The sequence below is a fragment of the Heterocephalus glaber genome, unplaced genomic scaffold (genome assembly GCF_053883595.1).
Source record: "Heterocephalus glaber isolate CG9 unplaced genomic scaffold, H.glaber_assembly_v1.0 deba00001613, whole genome shotgun sequence".
Lineage (NCBI taxonomy): Eukaryota > Metazoa > Chordata > Mammalia > Rodentia > Bathyergidae > Heterocephalus > Heterocephalus glaber.
Window position 1 is genome coordinate 6104243 of NW_028258384.1, and position 17876 is coordinate 6122118.

A 17876-nucleotide genomic window follows, 5' to 3' on the forward strand; every position below is an offset into this window, starting at 1 on the left:
AATCAAACACACAAGCTTAAATATCACACGGTTTCTCTTATATGAGAAACCCACAGTATAAAGAGCAAAATAACTGTAATCCCAGCACTCGGGAGGCTGAGGCAGGAGGATCGCCCTGAGCTCGAGGCCAGCTAGGGCTACACAGTTCAGGGCCAGCCTGAACAACAAAGCTAGACCGTGTCTAAAAATAATAATAATAAAAAAAGAACAAAATAAAATGTAGGTAATAGGAAATAGAAAGATAAGTCTTTCGCAAAAGGGAAGGAGAGCAAAAGATGGAGAAAGTCGGTAGGGAAAGGACTGGACTTGGATAAAAAGAAAATTAAAATGTGTTATGTACATGTATCTACTCCCCATGATGAATGTAATCATTATGTACAGATATTCCACATTTAACAACTGAGCTCCAGTTCTGTGACTGGGTCATTAAATGAATTGGTTGCTAAATGAGGAATTGTATACAGTATATACATTATAATATTCAGAAAAAAGAAATGGTCGAAGGAAACTCCAACCTGTGACTTTGCTTTTATTTTTATAACTTTTGCAGGCAGTACTGTAATGTATAGTAGAACACAAGACTACAGTACTATACAGTACAATCAGCAAGAACTACAGTACTGAGTAAACAAGGTGTACTGTACAAAAAAGACATTGTGACTCTATAAAGAAGATGTACTGAACTGTACAAAAAAAAAAACTTATCGTAAGTCTGAGTGGCAGGTTGTAAGTCTGAGCAGGGGGTCATAAGTCCAAAGAGTGCACCTTGGTCATAAGTCTGAACAGTCATTAAACAGGTAAGTTGTTAAATGAATGTTATAGTTTGTGTCTAGATGCCCACCGAAAGCCTCATGCAGTCATGGGGGAGTTTTACAGAGGTGGCTGGATCTAGAGTGTGTGGCACTGTGATCAAGGGTATATGATTACTAAATAAGTCCACTGATTGGTTTGGCATAGTTTTGGCTAAGATTTAGGGTGTGAGTGCTACACCCGCCTGAGGGTGGGTAGCAAGCATAAAATAGAAGGGACAGAAATAGCTAATGTACTCTCATTTGCCTGCTTGACATGGATTATTTTTCCTCTGCAATGCCCCTCTGCAATGCCACTCTGCCTTACAGCCAGCTGACTATGGACTGAAACCTCTACAAACTGTGAGCCAAATGAACCTTTCTTCCTTTAACTTTGGGTGTCAGGTATTTTGTTTCAGCAATGAGAAAAGTAACTAAAACAATGAGGAATATCTGTACTTCAAACATATAGTTATAAAAAATTAAAATTGAAAAAGAAGAAATATACTTAATCAAGGACATGAAAAAGTTGTACCTTGAAGACAATACATTGCTGAAAGAGATAAAAAAGTCATAAAATAGATAAAACATTTCATGATGATGGATTAGAAGATCTAATATTTTTAAGATCTAAATATTTTTAATTTAAAAATTTTTATTTTTTTGTTTTTACTTCATCTTGTTTTTTAATGTGTCCATATTTTACAGTGCTAAATGTACAAACTTTATATAAAAATACAACCCTATGATTTTTAAATAAAAACAGGGAAATAGTTCAATGAACTATTAATAGTTTAATGAACTAGGTTGGTTTGCTTAAATCATTGCTTTTTAAAAATGGTTTTACTGTACATAATATATATATGGAAGTTACCTAAGAAATATTAGAAACATCTTTTCAGAAGAGTGTAGTTTGATCTTTATTTAGTATAAACAGTTTGTGCACAGTCTAACAAATACAGTTTTTACAAATCTGTTTTGAAAATGTGGCTGCTTATTTGGGTTTCATGCTCTTAATTACTTCATCCATTAATTTTTTACTTCCTTGTGTCTTGTAACTGCTCGGCTCACACAGTCCTAAAGTTTAGCTCCAGTCAGTCCACTTCCACCTGGTTTGTGAAGACAACAGAGCCTGCCTTCCTTATCCATTACTACTGTTAAGGTTCCTGTTGGCAGATGCTCCTCCTCTCCAGTGGGGTCAACCATCAGCAAAGTGTCATCAAACACAGCAAAGGAAGTTGCAACTGGGTGAGTTCTAATATTTAAGTAACTTTTCTTCTTTAAATTAACTTCTGCTAAAGCAATTTCTTCATTTATAGAGACTTCAGGCAACTGTACATTTTTTTAAAGCCGCTAACAAAGCAAATGTGCAGGCATCCAAAATGTTCCCATCATAGTCAGGGCAGATGAGATCACAATATAGAACCCAAGCAAGCTTTCCTGAAGAAATACATAAGTCTTCTTTCTGAATTATCTGCAAATTTTCAATGATATCTGCAATGAACTGGCTATCCACCTGGGCCTCCTCTCCAGGAGGTCCAGACCAAAATCTCAATGCCTAGAAGTTAGATTCAATTCAATTTCTTTAAAAATTTTAGTGGCCTTTGTTGCAGACATGGTGTAGACAAAGCTTGTGCTGCATAACCCTCTGGAAATGAGAATCCAGGTTATTGTTATCAGATTCAACACTCCGTTCATTACAGTTACATTGGGGTGGTGCTTCTCAAGGAAATGACACTCATTCCATTTTTTCCTAATGAGTTTTAACACATCACTGCTAACCTCCTCCCTGTCTTCTCTTCCTCAGTGGAATGCTCCTCAACAAGTTCCTTCTGTGGCTCACTCTGGAGTTCAATAAACTCTTCCTTCATCAGCTCCTCCTTATGGTCCTTAACAAGATCCTTTATGTCTTCATCATCAATGTCTAGACTCATACTCTTGGCCATGAACACAATCTCTTCTGCTACCTATGGATCAGACCCTTCAAAGTCATGTTCAGTGACACATTCTTGCCACACTTTCCTTCAAGCTGAATTTAAGGTCCAGTATGGGACATCTTCCCAGGCTTTGTCAATGAGGTTAGTGCAGTGGAGGACATTGAAATGTTTCTTCCAGAAAACATTCAGAGTCAAGGACATCTCTTCAGTGACTTTAAAAACCTGGTGAAGAGTATCTTTGTGTAGAGTTTCTTGAAATTGCAGATCACTTACTGGTCCATAGGCTGCAGAAGAAGTGTCATGTTGTGGGGAGCGGAACTTAACCTTTACAAAGTCATACACAATTTCTATATCATTCACCAAGGCTGGAGGGTGTACTGGGGCATTGTCCATCAGAAGAAAGAACCTTTCAGTGAGATGGCTGTCAGAAAGATATTTCTCAATGGTGGGTCTGAAAACCTTGTGTAGTTATTTTATGAACAATTTCTTTATGACCCAAGCTTTTGTATTGGCCCTCTACTGACAGGCAGTCTGGCCTTGTTCACAGTCTGTTCACTGAATGCACAGGGGGTCTGGGATTGGTACTCCAGTGGTGGCTTAATCTTCAGATTGGCAGTTGCATTTTCCCACAGCTAAAGAGCCAATATATCCTTCATGGTGTTGTGCTCTGGCAGTGCCCTTTCCTCCTGCATGATATAGGTTCTGTTTGACATCTTCCAGAAGAACCTTGTTTCATCCCTGTTGAGCAGCATATCTTTCTGCCTTCGTGAATTCTGTCCTGTAGGCGTCTGCAGGAGTCTTGTCAAAACTGGAAGCCTTACCAAGTCTTATCACAATGTAAAGGCCACCTTTCTTGCAGAATTTATCAAACTACCTTCTGTTGGCTTTACATTCATCACTTGTTGCACTTTTAGAGGGTTTTCTTGCAGTAAATCACTGTGAAATTCCCTGGGTTTTTCACAGGTCTTAGCTTCACTAATCCTACCGCCTACCAGCTGTTTCTCATAGAACTACACTAACAAAAGTTTTTACATCTCTTCCAGTATTTGTGTGCTCTGCTCAGTTAAAAATGTTACTCTTTTTGCTAATCAACTCCTTTGATTGCATCTTTTTTCTTCAAAATAGTTGAGATTGTCCACTTTGCCATCTTGTACTCTGAGGCCAGATCAGCGACATGAATACCACGCTCATGCTTTTCTACAATTTTCTTCATCAATTCAATGGTTATTTTCTTCTTATTCTTGTTCTGCACTTTCTTATTCCCTTCATTATTGGTCTGTACATTCTTGTCATCTTCATTACCACTCTGCACATTCTCATTACCTCCATTACCACTCTGCATTCTCTTTTTACCACCATACTTTCTCTGAACATTCTTTGGAGCCATACTGGATGGAATGATACTGTACAGTACTGTATGTGCTAAAAAGTACACAAAACATGGGCTGGGGATTTAGCTCAGTGGTTCAGGTGCCTGCCCCACAAGTGCAAGGTCCTGAGTTCAATCCCCAGGACCCCCCCCAAAAAACAAAACAAAGTACCCAAAACAGCCTCACAGCAAGTGTGTACAGGTTTTTCTGGGGCTATGATCTTGACTGGAGTAAGCCACATCCACATGTCAAAGCAAGAATGGTGGCTGAATTCATGTTCATAAGGGGAAGATGGCCACTATTGTTTTCATCACCTGATGCAAACAGAACCAAAATTTTGCCAAACACTTCTTTTGGTGAACTGAATTATACATGAGCAGAAGTGTTAGTGAACCAAAGTATTTCTGTATTATTGAAATGTGAAGGGTTTTGTGACTCTGCTGAAGCCTATTCATTGAATCAAGATGAAGATCTATTGATTTAGAGGGAGGGTAGGAGTTGATTTTGATATGAACATTGAAGAAGTAATTTGAAACATCAAATTTAGTTCTGAGTATCTTAGAAATTTATGAAGGGAAAATATAAAGATGGTAGGCTACTCAGTCTCATTATTAGGCAGGGGTATTATGTGATTGCCACACCTACTTCCTAAAACAGTTCATATTTTTCCATTCTTTTGATGGAATATTAATTCTGTCCTTTTCAAATAAACTCTCAGTTCCTGGTATTTAGTCTTTCTCATGCCAATTTATAGTTGCTCCTACCCTGTTCATGACAGTTCACAAATCCTTATCAACTCCTGCTTGGACTAACTGTTACAATACTTCTTACTGATTTCATTGCCTTCAGACTTATTCTTTCACCAACCCACCTGTATAGTATTTTCAGATTATTTAAAAATAATATATTCTATCAGGATTATCCCTAGTCAATATGGATCTTTTATAAAATTGTCAACAGGTATCTTTTCCAGACTGACAATGTTCTCTGGTTAAAAGACTTGCTGTCTGTGAATTTAAAAATTACACATCCTCCTCTAGGTGAAAGAACACTGTTTGGGATCACTGCTTGGCCTGGGTTTCAGCTCCTATGAATATTTCAGATTTTCAGTTTTCCACTGCACTACTATATGCAGTGCCCCCTACTTTGTTAACAGTATACTTCTGGGCTATATTTTTGAGGCTTCATGGCTTATAACACTATAATGATCATTTGTTTTTTCTTTTATACTGTAGACAGATACAAAAACCTTTTACATCCAAAGCAAAAAAAAAAAAAATACAGCCTGAAAGATGTTCCCAGAGAACTAGTAAAAATCTTAGATACTCACCCTCTAATTGTATTTAATAGTAAAGCTAACATTCTGAGGGAGTAATTTTTGGTTTCAAAACTTTGTTTTTGTTGCACTTGATATTTTCAGGAAAAATTTTTCTAAATGATTATCAGTGAACCTATTCAGTGGAGTAATGTGAAGATTATAATGTGCTAAATATATTTGAAATCTTAAACACTAATTTTAGAGCAAGTGTTCCATTTTAAAACATTTTAGTCTTCTTCCATGCATGTCTAAGGCTAGCTATATAAACAATACATTTTCAACGTGGTTTCCAGAATTTAAGATTTTATACATAGCATCTTCAAACATAAGTGTATGGAATGAGCAATTCTAACCCAAAAGTATGTCTCAAGGAGTAACATTTAGTCATCTTTTTAGGAGACACTGTTAAGCAAAATTTTCCTGGTGACTTCAAATCATACCTTTTTGGTGATTCGGTAAGATTTTCCCTGATTCTCAAAGAAGGTCCTACTACAAACATCCTTTAATACTTTAAACAGAGAGTATGGCAATACATAATAATATCACCTAAGTACATTAATGTGTCTTGGAAACATTTACCTCAAAAAGCAGACCTGAAACTCATATTTGCCTCATACATACTCATACATACACAAAGAAATAAAAAAGGAAGAAAAAAGATAATAATAGTGTAAGACAAGAGTGTGTGTAGCATTTTTGACATATTTTCTTTTCAAACATCATAGCAAAGGCATATGAACATTTATGTCCTTAGATGGAAACAGCAGCTATTGTATCCATGAAGTATAATGATAGCTGGAAGAATAATATCTTCTGTAAGTTTAGCAAAGTATGGAATAACTACTTTATAGCCTTGGGAGTAGAGCAAATTTCCCCAAGCAGTGGAGCCCCTGTAAAACTGAAGCAGGGAGAACTCATGGTAAGGAACAAATTATGATAGATAAGCAATGAGAAATCAATGTATAAAGTGATATCAGTTTTAAAAAACATGATTATCATTTAAAATACATTACAGCTCTTTTTTATGTGACAAAGTAAAATTCCATCAGTTAAATTCTGTTCTTGCATAACCCGCACTTTAAACTTTCAGGAACAAGAAGACTATGGTAATACGTGGCAAATTAAAGTCAGATTCTCTGTTCCTGTTTAAGGAAGTGTATAAATCATGGAAACTCTGAATTTATTAAAGCCAAAATTTGAATTTTCTTTGCCCACAGTATCCTCTGATGGGATGGCTTTCCTAAACAACTGAGTGATGCTGACGAGCAGTTCTACCTCCCATTAGAGGTAAATGATTTTGGTTTTTTCCTGTTTTGTTAAACAAACTATGTTACTTCCTCTTGTAGCTGTACAAGCCTGCAGTTCTCCACAGGATATCTGGGTAGAAAGGGTAAGGTACTTATCTTTCTTTTCATATATTCAAAAATAGAGCTTAAAAGTCTCTGTTTATTGAAAATGAGAGTTTGCTCATTTCTGTTGCTTCCGTAGAAAATGTAACCCTGAATCTGCTAATATCTGTGTGTGAGGGTGTATCATAAAGAATGGAGACTCCAGTGAGGTAATATCTATTTATAAGTTCAAGTGGTTAAAATACTTACTGAAACTGCTGCATGCTTTGTGAAAGGAAATGTGGCTGTCTAGATAGAAAGCTCCTGTCTCTACAATTTAATTTGCCATTGGCAAAACCCAGGAGTCCAGCCTTTTATTAAACACTGCTCCTAATGATTCTATGTCAAAATTAAGATTGTGGTTGATGAAAACATTTCTGTTCTTGTGAGCCATGGAGAAAAAGAAACTTAAAATTTTAAATTCATGGTTTGTTTCAACTGGATCAAGCAGCACTCACAGAGTAAATACATTTAAATGCCTAAATCTTTTCATGAAACTTGACATACTTTCTTGGATTGGGACATTTTCCATGCAGGCATTCCTCTGTGGGATATGATGGCTTCAAATAGCACAAAAGGATTTTTATCAAGCTCTAGAATCTAGCATAGCAGTCAAATCTCAATGGAGCTCATTCTCAATTTACAATGAACATTTCTTGTGTATATTTTTAATTTGAGAATATGGGAAACATTTTAGAAAGGTTTTCCAAGTATTTTACTGCTGTTTTCTGGAAGAAATTTTCCTTTTCCTTACTTGACATAAACAAATAACTTCTTGCTTTTTTTAAAAAAAGTCTGCCAATTTCACACTGGAAGTTTGATTTTTAAATATGTGAAATTATTCAACAATATTTAAAGTTATATAAAATTCTAGTAAACCAAGTATAAGTCATATTAAGATATAAGTAAGACCTAGTCACCACCAATTTTTCCTGATATGAACAAATCAATACATTTTTATATACATAATCTCCCCAGATTAGAGTTGAAGATGCTAAATTTTTAAAAATGTGTCTTAAAGAATTTTTCCTGTGAAATATTAAGATAAAGATTTTATTGTCCCAGGAGTTAAGGTAATAAGTTTTTTTGAAATATAAAATGTAACTAACAGTCAACGACTATGTGAGGATTACTAACAAAATAGCACTAGCTGCATATTATGGTTGCCAAATGGCATCATAATGTTGGATATTGAAAGAAGCTCTGTTTAATCTCTCTGACCAGAAGCATAGGTGAGGTTTTTCCTGCATTGAAGTAGTTACAAAGTGACTGAGACTTAGGATAATACATGAAACCTGGTTCAGCTAAGCAGCTGCATAACTCTGGGAACCCCCGGAAGAGCTGAGATCAGCATTCCTCCTTGGACTGACCTTCCTCAGAAATTAAGTTGTGACAAGATTGTAAGAAAGAGACCTCCTTACCAGTCGTGAAAACTCTGGATGGAGTTCTTTCTTACCAATTGGCTCCCCTTCCCCATCCACCAAACAAGTTTACTGAGAAGGTAGTTGGTTATTCAGGCAACTTCTGACGCAGGGTGGAAGAAAGGGAAAATGAATTCTCTATGTATCCTTAACAGCATATTTTATGCCAAAACTGGTACTTAGTAGGGACTAGATTTTCAAATTGTAAAGGTTTGGAGAGAATTACTGTTGCCTAATTCTGTGCTGATATTTCACTTCTGCAGCTATGAATGTAGATGTCCTAGAAGTCTGAGAAAGAAGTTAGTCACTAGATCATGAAATATTTTTCCATGTGGTCAAAATTATTGCTCATGATTGGAAAAGTAATACTTGTCCATAGTTTCAAGGATGATAAAACGATAGCATAGCTGTAGAATTAGACTTACAGATTGGCTACTGCTTAAGTATATTATTTTGAGAATGGAAAAAGACACCCTGAATATGATATGTTTCATAGACTTCCCTGCGTGTCTGCTTTTAACCAGAAAAGATATTATTAGGAATTTATTCCCAGAAGTTATTTACTGCTTTTCTAAATTTTTGTTTTTTAAAATGCAAATGTTCCTGGTAGTGACAAAAAGTTATGAGCTTATGAGCTACATTTGTCAGCCAGCTATTCTGTTTTGTCAAACAAAGAAGGTTGGCTATTCAAAAGGTACTTGCTGACTGAAAAGAGAGCAAGGGAGTAAAAAGGAAAACATTAAAAGACAAGGTAAAGGGAAATCTGCTAAATTCACCCACCCTGCTTGCTTATTTATAATGTACTTGTAATATATATATTCCATACCTACCCAATAGGCTATGAACATACACATGAACACCCCAGAAAGGAAATAATGCCAATCATGTGGTCAGGTTTTAAATTTTTAATTTTGTTTGAAGAAATACAATTTTACTTCTCAAATTTAACTAAAAATGGTCGCATACTTTAGTAATTTCTAAAGATGCATTTATTTTAGTTATATATTTTATATATATTTTAAAAAACAAATAATAATGGGTATATTTGTGATAAATAATGAGATGTGTTGATCTATGTAAAAACTGTAGAAAGATTCAATCAATCCAATTAACATATCTATCACCTCACTACTTTTGTAGCAAAAACATTAAAAACATATTTTATAAATTTTTAAATACACAATACAATGTTATTGACTATGGTCACTATACAATGCATTTGATCATTAAAACTTTTCCTCTGGTGTGATTGAAAATTTGTACTCCTTGACAAACTTTGACCTTCTCCCAACCCTTCCCCAGCCTCCAGTAACCGTTTTTCTACTTTTTGAAGGCAAATGCTTTTTATTCCACCTACAAATGAGACTCATTTTATTTAGCATAATTTCTTTCAGTTATACTCCTGTTGTTTTAAATGAAAGGATTGTCTTTCTTTTGAAAGTTGTATAGTGAGATATATATATATATATATATATATATAGTGATTAAATTGAAATGAACATGGGAAGTCAGATATCTCTTCAACATACTGATTCTATTTTCTTAATATATACTCAGAAGTGAAATTATTGAATCATATGGTATTTCTATTTTTAGGTTTTTGAAAAAAACTCCACATTGTTTTCCAAAATGGCTATCTTAATTTACATTCCTATCAACAATGTACAATTTTCTCTTCACTGGCTTTAGACTGGAACAATGCAGCTGAATTTCTGTGATAAAGTCTTCTTTAACGTCTCACATGAGAGCTGTATATAGTGGGTGATTCAGTGCAGTGGCTGAAAAATGACCACATGTTTTTCCATACAGGCTTCTGAAAGTTTTGTATTTGAACTTCCCAAAGTCAGAGAGTGATATTTATGTCACAAAAGCTAAAACAGAAAATTGTTTCATAATTGTGGATCAGAATTGATAACAATGAATAGTGTGGGTAGTTAAGATTTGGTACATCAGATTTCCTCCAAAGTGAGTTGTATATGAAAAATGTGAGATAAGTCTATTTTGTTAGTTCCTTATTAGGCCAGTTAATTATATTTTAATAAATCTCATCATGAAGTCATTTTAAAAATTTACATGTATAAATATTTTTGGACTCACAAGAAATTGGAAACATAGCAGAAAGCCCTTGTGTACTCTTCATCCAAATTTCTCTAATGATAAGATCTTACAAAACTTTATTTTTAAATTTTTAATTTTGATTAGTAAGTTTGTAGTGCATAATGATTACGTTCATTGTAGAAAATTAAAACGTGTATATAACACATCTCAATTCCTTTCCCCCTTCCATCCACACCCTTTTAGTTTGCCAGCATAAGATTCATTTATTTATCTTATAAGTTCTTATAAACTTGATTATCATATATACAGATTAAAAACCAGACTAATAGGCTAAAAACATATAAAACACATAAGACAATTACACTAAATCAATGTACACTTTTAGACAAATTGTCCATGCTAGATTCCAATAGCTTTTTTTCTCTCTCTTCCTACTATGTCTTTTATTTCATACTTTATTTATACATTGAGTATTTCATATAAGAGAAACCATGCAATATATAAGCTGATATGTCTGATTTACTTCATTTTACATTATGGTCCCAAGGTGCAGTCATTTTCCTACAAGTGACTCAACTTCATCCTTATTTATGGCAGAGTAATACTGCATTGTGTATAAATACCCCATTTTTCTTTATGAATTCATGTTTTGATGGACATATAGGTTGTTTCCAAGATTAAGCTATTATGAATTGTGCTGCTATAAACATGGACATGCATACATCACTGTGGTATGAGGTCTTTAACACTTTTGAGATGGTATCTGGAAGACAAATAGCTGGATCAAATGGAATTTCAATTTTTAATTTTTTGAGGTATCTCCCTATTGGTTTTCATCATAGTTTCATCAATTTACACTCTCACCAACAATGAGGAAGTGTTCCATTTTCACCACAGCCTCATGAGCATTTATTTTTTATTGATTTCTTGATGATATCCATTCTTTCTAGAGAGAGATAGAATCTCTGTATTGTTTTAATTTGCTTTTCTCAAATGGCCAGGGATGTTGAACAGTTTTTCATGTATTTATTGACTATTTGTACTTTTTCATCTGAGAAGTGTCTATTCCTTTCAGAGGCCTACTTTTGAATGGGTCTTTAAATTTGGGGGGATACAATTTTTTTGAGTTCTTTATGTATTCTAGATATATAAAGAGGAGTCTGAGGAGTAGCTGGCAAAAATATTTTTCCATCCTGCAGGTTGTATCTTTACTCCATTGGTTGTTTCCTTTGCTGTGCAGAAGCTTTTTAATTTAATGTGATCCAATTTGTTGACTCTTGATACAGTTTCTTGTACAACCAGTGTTGCATTCAGAAAGACTACCTACACCTATGTCTTCAATAGTTGTATGTATTTTGTCTTCCAGCAGATTGTTTCTCTTCTAAAGTTTAGATCTCTGATCAATTTTGATGTTAGTTTAGTGCATGATGAGAGATATAGGTATAGGTTCAACCTTCAGCATGTGGACAGCCAGTTATCCCAGCACCAATTTTTAATAGGTTATCTTTCCTCCAGGAAAAAAGGAATTGACTCTCTTGTCAAAGATAATGTAATTGAGTGTGCCTGGAGTTGTTTTCTATATCTTCTGTTGTATTCCATTGTTCTACAAGTCTAGTTTTTTTCCTTGCCATCACCATGCTTTTTTTAAAATCACTGTAGTTTTGTAGTATAACTTGAAGGGCAGGATAATGAAGTCCTCTGTCTTGACCTTGTTGCCCACAATTACTTTTACTGTTCTAGGTCTCTTTCAATTCCATATAAATTTTGCAATAGCTTTCTCCAGTTCTGAAAGGAATGCTGTTGTTATTTTTATTGAAATTGTATGAACTCTATATAACAGTTTTGAGTGTATGGTGATTTTGACTATATTGATTCTGCCTATACAGGATAGGGGATAACTCTTCATTTTCTGATATCCTCTTCAATTTCCTTTTTAGAGTACTATAGTTTTCCTTGTAGAAGTCTTTCCCTTCCTTTGCTAGGTGAATTTGCAAATATTTCATTTTTCTTGATTCTATTTTAAAAGGTATTATTTCTCCAGCTTCTAGCTCAGTGAGTTTGTTATCACTGTACATGAACACCACTGATTTTTGAGTGTTGACTTTGTATCGTGCTATGCTACTGAATTTGGTTATTAGTTCTAAGACTCTTTTCCTGGAGATTTTGTGGTCATCTATGTACAGGATTATGTCATTTGCAAATAATGATAATTTAACTTCTTCCTTTCCTATACATGGTGGATTAACTAATGGTCAACTTGGAACACCCAGCTGAACTGAGTCAGTGTGGTTCTGGGTATGGAAGACCCACCTGAGGATTGTTGCCAATGGCATAAAAAGAGAAATGGAGGGGAAGGTCATATGCTGTTGATTTTCTTGGAGAAGCTTGATTTGGATGGTTTTCCTAATATGAACTCAGCTGTGCTCAGAGTCAGTGGAGTTTGGGCCCTTGCCATTACCAGGAATATTTACTGTTTTCATCAGGGGAGCTCTGGTCTTCTCCTTGAGAGTCACTTTCTGGCTCTAGTGCAGATCTCTCAGCCTGGTGCACAAATCTGTCACCCAACTGGTGCAGACTTTGTAGCTTCCACCACTGGCCTTTGGGACCTCCCAGTGCAGATCCTTGATACGGACTTGCATGAGATACTGCCTTGGCCTTACGCCTCTGGCTGGACTCATAGAGGACACTGCTTTGGGCTCTAAGGCTTCAGCTGGACTTGTGTGGAACATTACTGTGGGATCCATGATCTCAGCTGGATTCTTTCAGTCTCTAACATGTGGACATATCTCTTGCACTCCTCTGCATTTGACTTTTTGGGTGAATGCTATAAAATAATCTGTAAATTATGTGCCCTATATTAAATCTATTTCCTTGCAAACCCTGCCAACAACACTATCCATATTCCTTTCCTTTCTCTTGTCTAATTGCCCTTGCTAATATTTTGAGAACATATTGAACAGAAGTGATGATAGTGGACGTATTCCTTGTTCCAGATTTTAGAGGGAAAGCTTTTAGGTTCTCTCTATTTAGTACGATGTTGGCTGGTGGTTTGCCGTAAATTTTTTTTATCACATTAAGATAAAGACCTTCTATCTCTATTTTCTTTAGTATTTTTCTTATGAATGGATGTTGGATTCTGACAAATGCTTTTACTGTGTCTAGAGAGATGATCATGGGATTTTTGTCTTTGTTTCTTTTTATGTGATATACAGCATTTACTGATTTGTATAGGTTGAACCATCCCTGCCTCCCTGTAATGATATTACTTTGTCAAGATGCATGATCTTTTTGACGGTTTGCTGCATTCTGTTTGTCAGTATCTTATTGAAGATTTTTGCACCTACATTCATTAAGGAGATTGGCCTGTACTCTTTTTTTGTTGGCTTCTTTTCTGGTTTTAGAATCAGGGCAGTGCTTGCTTCCAGGAACGACGCTGGGAGTACCGCTTCCCTTTCAATTTCATTAAAGATTTTTTTTCTTAAATTCTTTTATTGGTACATTTTAGGTATAAAACACATTTACATTTCTCATTAGGAACTTGTACCTTTACAAGATGCATCTTGGTTCTTATTTTTTCCCCATTCCTAGCCCTCCCTTCACTCCCTCCACCCTTCCCTATTTACAAAGACTTTATTTCCATTTCTCATCAGTTTTCCTTTCCCCTCTTTCCTTTCCCATGCCCCTCCCACTACACCTAACCCTTTGGACCTTTTCTTCCTATTTTGCATTATCGATTATTCATTCTAATCATTGGTACATTTTAGGTATACAATATAATGACATTCATCAATGGAAATTTGCACCTTTACGTAATCTCTCTTGGTTCTTATTTTTCACCCTTGCCCAGCCCTCCCTCCAACCCCTCCATTCCTCCCTATTTACAAAGATTTTGTTCCTATTTTTCCATTTTCTCATATTAATCCCATTCCCTTCTTTCCTTTCCCCTACTCCTCCCACTTCCTTCCCCTTTGCCCCTTTTCTTCCTATTTCACATTACCTATTATACATTTTAGGCCTTATTTACACTTTCAGTTCCTCACACTAGAGAAACTATTTGGTATTTATACATGTGTGTCCTATTTATTTCACTTAAGAGTATCGCCTCAATATGCATTCATTTAGCTATAAATATCTCTAATTTCTCATTTTTTATGGCTGAGTAGTACTCCAGTTTATAAAAAAACCCCACATTTTCTTTATCCAGTCTCCAGTTGATGGGCATTTGGGCTGTTTCCAAGTTTTAGCTATCACAAACTGTGCTGCTATGAACATGGGTGCACATATATCACTGTGGTATGATTCTTTTAATTCTTTGGGGAAGATCCCCAGCAGGGGAATAGCAGGATCAAATAGGACTTCCAGTCATGGTTCTTTGAGGTATCTCCATGCTGATTTCCAGAGTGGTTGCACCAGTCTACACTCCCACCAGCTGTGGAGCATGGTTCCTCTTTCCCCACAGCCCCACCAACATTTGTTATTGGTTGATTTCATGATAGCAGCCATTCTTTCTGGAGTGAGGTGAAATCTCAGCATTGTTTTCATTTGCATCTCTCAAATGACCAGTGATGTTGAACATTTTTTCATGTATTTCTTTGCTATTTCTACTTCTTTCTCTGAGAAATGTCTGTTCATTTCAGATGCCCATTTTTGGATTGGGTCTTTAAATTTGAGAGGTCTGATCTTTTTAAGTTCTTTATAGATTGAAGATAGTAGACCTTTGTCTGAGGAAAAGCAGGTGAAGATTTTTTCCCACATTGTGGGTTGTCTCTTCACACTGCTGGTGGTTTCTCTTGCTGTGCAGAAGATTTTTAATAGGAAGAGATCCCACTTGTTGATTGTTTGTGCTAGCTCATGGGCAGCTGAGGTTTTGTTCATAAAATCTTTTCCTACACTGATGTCTTCAAGAGTTCTACCTAACCTCTGTTCCAGCCGGTTCAGAGTTTCTATTTTAATATTTAGATCTTTAATCCATTTTGATTTTAGTTTAGTGCATGGCAAGAGATATAGGTCTAGTTTTAATCTTTGGCAAGTGGAAACCCAATTTTTCCAGCACCATTTATTAAAGAGGCTATCTTTTCTCCAGTGAGGGTGTTTGACTCCTTTATCAAAGATGAGATGGGGGAGTGTGTCTGGGGTTGTTTCTGCATCTTCTAATCTGTTCCACTGGTCCTTAGGTCTATTTCTTTGCCAGTACCATGCTCTTTTTATCACAGTAGCTTTGTAGTATAGTTGCAGGTTGGAGATTGTGATAGCCCCTGCCATGTCTGTGTTACCTAGAATTGCTTTTGTTATGTTGGGTCTCTTCTTGTTCCAAATGAATTTTTGGATTGTTTTCTCAAGGTCTGTGAAGTATGGAGCTGGGATCTTAATTTTAATTGCATTGAATCTATATAGTAGTTTTGGAAGTATGGCCATTTTCACTATTTTGATTCTTCCTTCCCAGGAGCCAGGGATGTCTTTCCATTTTCTGATATCATGTTCAGTCTCTCTTTTCAGAGTGCTATAGTTTTCAGAGAAGAGGTCTTTGTTTCCTTGATTAGTAATTTCTGTTTTTTGGATGCTATTGTGAAAGGAATTTTTTGCCCTATTTCTCTTCAGCAAGTCTGTTGTTCGTGTAGAGGAAAGCTATTGATTTTTGTGTGTTGACCTTGTATCCAGCTACTTGACTGAATTTGGTTATTAAGTGTAGAAGACTTCTGGTGGAGTTCTTGGGGTCTTATATATAACATATCATGCTATCTGGAAACAATCCAGTATCACTTCTTCATTTGCTATTTCATTTCCTTTTATATCTTTCTCTTGTCTAGTTGCTGTGGCTAATGTTTCCAAAATGAATTGAAAAGGAGTGGTGATAGTGGACATCCTTGTCTTGTTCCTGATTTTAGTGTGAAGGATTTCAGTTTTTGACCATTTAGTATGATATTGGCTATTGGTTTTTCATAGATGGCTTTTATCAGATTGAGGTAGAAACCTTGTATTCCAATTTTGTGCAGGGTTTTTATCATAAATGGATGTTGGATTTGGTCAAATGCTTTTTCTGCATCTATTGAGAAGGTCATATGTTTTTTGTCCTTGGCTCTATTGATATAGTGTATTACATTGATTGATTTGTGTATGTTGAACTATCCCTGCATCCCTGGGATGAATCCCACTTGATCAGGGTGTATGATCTTCTTGATGATCTTCTGCATTCTATTTGCCAGTATCTTATTAAGGATTTTTGTATCTATGTTTATTAGTGAGATTGGCCTATTGTTCTCCTTTTCAGTTGGGTCTTTCTCTGCTTTGGGGATCAAGGTGATGCTTGCTTCCAGGAATGAATTTGGGAGTATTGCCTCCCTTTCAATTTCATTGAATAGTGTAAACAGTAATCGCAGCAGTTCCTCTCTAAATGCCTTGTACAATTCAGCAGTGAAGCCATCAGGACCCGTGTTTTCTTGGTAAGATTTAATTATTTTTTCAATTTCATTTATTGATACTGGGTTGTTTGAATTTTTAGGTCTTCTTTGTTCAATTTTCATAATTTATATATATCTAGGAATCTGTCTATTTTTCTGTGTTTTCAATCTTATTGATGGATAGTTTCTCAAAATAGGTATTCTATTTTGAATTCTATTGCTGGTCTTCTGGATTTCTGCTGGGTCTCTTGTAATTTCACCCTTTTCATTCCTAATTGCATGGATTTGGGCCTTTTCTTTCCTTTTTCTGATAAGACTGGCTAAGGGTTTGTCAAGTTTGTTGATTCTTTTGAAGAACCAACTCTTGGCTTCATTGATTTTTTTATATCAGCATGGAGATACCTCAAAGAACTAGGACTGAAAGTCCCATTTGACTCTGCTATTCCACTGCTGGGGATCTTCCCCAAAGAATTAAAAGAAGCATACCACAGTGATATATGTGCACCCATGTTCATAGCAGCACAGTTTATGATCGCTAAAACTTGGAAACAGCCCAAATGCCCATCAACTGGAGACTGGATAAAGAAAATGTGGGGTTTTTTTTATAAATTGGAGTACTACTCAGCCATAAAAAATGAGAAATTAGAGTCATTTATAACTAAGTGGATGCACATTGAGGTGATACTCTTAAATGAAATAAATAGGACACACATGTATAAATACTGAATAGTTTCTCTGGTGTGAGAAACTGAAAGTGTGAATAAGGAGTAAATGTATAATAGGTAATGTGAAATAGGAAGAAAAGGGGCAAGGGGAATGAAGTGCGAGGGCTAGGGGAAAGGATAGAAGGGAATGGGATTAATATGAGAAAATGGAAAAATAGGAACAAAGTCTTTGTAAATAGGGAGGACTGGAGGGGTGGAAGGGAGGGCTGGGCAAGGGTGAAAAATAAGAACTAAGAGAGATTATGTAAAGGTGCAAATTTCCATTGATGAATGTCATTATATTGTATACCTAAAATGTACCAATGATTAGAATGAATAATCGATAATGCAAAATAGGAAGAAAAGGTCCAAAGGGTTAGGTGTAGTGGGAGGGGCATGGGAAAGGAAAGAGGGGAAAGGAAAACTGATGAGAAATGGAAATAAAGTCTTTGTAAATAGGGAAGGGTGGAGGGGGTGAATCGAGGGCTAGGAAT

At 35.7% G+C, this 17876-nt stretch overlaps 1 protein-coding gene and 1 pseudogene across 1 annotated transcript in view; one reads left to right on the forward strand and one right to left on the reverse strand.

Moving 5' to 3' along the window:
- Window positions 1–1733: 1733 nt before the first annotated feature.
- On the reverse strand, window positions 1734–3118 carry LOC101703235 (exosome complex component RRP43 pseudogene; annotated as a pseudogene).
- A 3443-nt stretch (window positions 3119–6561) lies between these two features.
- LOC101702874 (putative P2Y purinoceptor 10) overlaps window positions 6562–17876 on the forward strand; it is a 41622-nt gene continuing 30307 nt past the window's right edge. Inside the window, exon 1 of the mRNA XM_021246506.2 lies at window positions 6562–6700. The gene's annotated coding sequence lies outside the window, so the exon portion shown is untranslated. The remainder of the gene's footprint in view (window positions 6701–17876) is intronic.